The sequence below is a fragment of the Galeopterus variegatus genome, unplaced genomic scaffold (genome assembly GCF_000696425.1).
Source record: "Galeopterus variegatus unplaced genomic scaffold, G_variegatus-3.0.2 Scaffold14854, whole genome shotgun sequence".
In the NCBI taxonomy this organism is placed as follows: Eukaryota; Metazoa; Chordata; class Mammalia; order Dermoptera; family Cynocephalidae; genus Galeopterus; species Galeopterus variegatus.
The window spans coordinates 21,022-22,806 of record NW_007740965.1 but is presented as its reverse complement, the minus strand read 5'-3'; the positions used below and the strand labels follow the sequence as shown (position 1 = coordinate 22,806).

The window sequence follows — 1,785 nt, the reverse complement described above, 5'->3', positions numbered from 1 at the left end:
TCAATTAAGAAAAATAACAATTTTTATCTTAACTTTACTTATTTGTTCTTTAATGCTCCTCCTTTCTTTATGTAGATCTAAGTTTCTAACCTATATATTTTTTCTTCTCTGAAAGAAATTCTTTTAACATTTTTTGCAAGACCGTTATACTGGCAACAAATTTCCTTAATATTTGTTTGCATTAGAAAATCTTTATTTCTCCTTCACTTTTGAAGGATAATTTCACAGGGTACAGAACTCTAGGTTGGTGGTTTCTCTCAACACTTTGAATATTTTACTCCACTCTTCTTGCTTGCATTGTTTCTGAGCAGATGTTAGATGTAATTCTTATCTTTGTTTCTCTATAGGTAAGATGGTTTCACCCCACTCTGGCTTCTTTCAGACTTTTATCTTTGATTTTGTGTAGCTAGAAAATGATATGCCTAGGAGACATATGTTGGAGAAAGTTCTGTGAAAATTATGAACTCACTTAACAGCAGAAAATACACACAGAAGAGAAAACCTATAAATATATTGAGTGTGATAAATCATTCATGAAGAAATTACCCCTTACAATCCATAAGAACACACATACAGGTTTGAAGCTATCTGTGTGTAATGAATGTGGGAAAACCTTTCACAAGTCCTCAAACCTCAGCAAGCATCAGAGAATTCACACAGGTGAGAGACCATATGAATGTAGTGAATGTGGAAAAACCTTTCATGAGAAGTCAAACCTCAACAAGCAGAGAATTCACACAGGTGAGAACCCATATGAATGTAAAAAATGTAAGAATGCTTTCAACCGTAATTCATGCCTCAGGGTATACTGTAAATCATGCTTCAGTGTACATCACAGATCTCACACAGGTGAGAAACCATATGAATGTAAAGAATGTAGAAAAGCTTTCTACTGTAAATCACACCTCAATGTACATCAGAGAACTCACACAGGTGAGAAACCATATGAATGTAGTGCATGTTGAAAAACCTTCCACAGGACGTCAAACCTCACCAGGCATCAGAGAATTCACACAAGTGAGAAACCATATGAATGTAAAGAATGTGGAAAAAACTTTCTACTGTAAATCATGCTTCAGTGTACATCAGAGAACTCACACAGGTGAGAGACCATATGAATGTAGTGAATGTGGAAAAACCTTTCATGGGAAATCAAACCTCAGCAAGCATAAGAGAATTCACACAGGTGAGAAACAATATGAATGTAAGAAATGTAAGAAAGCACTCAAGCTTAAATCACACTTCAGGGTACATCACAGATCTCACACAGGTGAGAAACCATATGAATGTAAAGAATGTAGAAAATCTTTCTAGCATAAATCACACCTCAGTGAACATCAGAGAACTCACACAGGTGAGAAACCGTATGAAAGTAGTGAATGTGAGAAAACCTTTCACAGGAAGTCACTCCTCAGCAGGCATCAGAGAATTCACACAGGTGAGAAATCATATGAATGTAGTGAATGTGAGAAAACCTTTCACAGGAAGTCACACCTCAGCAGGCATCAGAGAATTCACACAGGTGAGAAATCATATGAATGTAGTGAATTGGAAAAACCTTTCACGAGAAGTCAAATCTCAGCAAGCATCAGAGAATTCACACAGGTGAGAAACCATATGAATGTAAAGAATGTAGAAAAACTTTCTACTGTAAATCACACCTCAATGTACATCAGAGAACTCACACAGGTGAGAAACCATATGAATGTAAAGAATGTAGAAAAACTTTCTACTGTAAATCACACCTCAATGTACATCAGAGAACTCACACAGGTGAGAAACCAT

The 1,785-nt window shown here is 36.0% G+C and overlaps 1 pseudogene; it reads left to right on the top strand.

The window, feature by feature from the left end:
* The first annotated feature begins 533 nt into the window (after positions 1-533).
* The window catches only part of LOC103582086, a 3,671-nt pseudogene continuing 2,419 nt past the window's right edge, over positions 534-1,785 (top strand).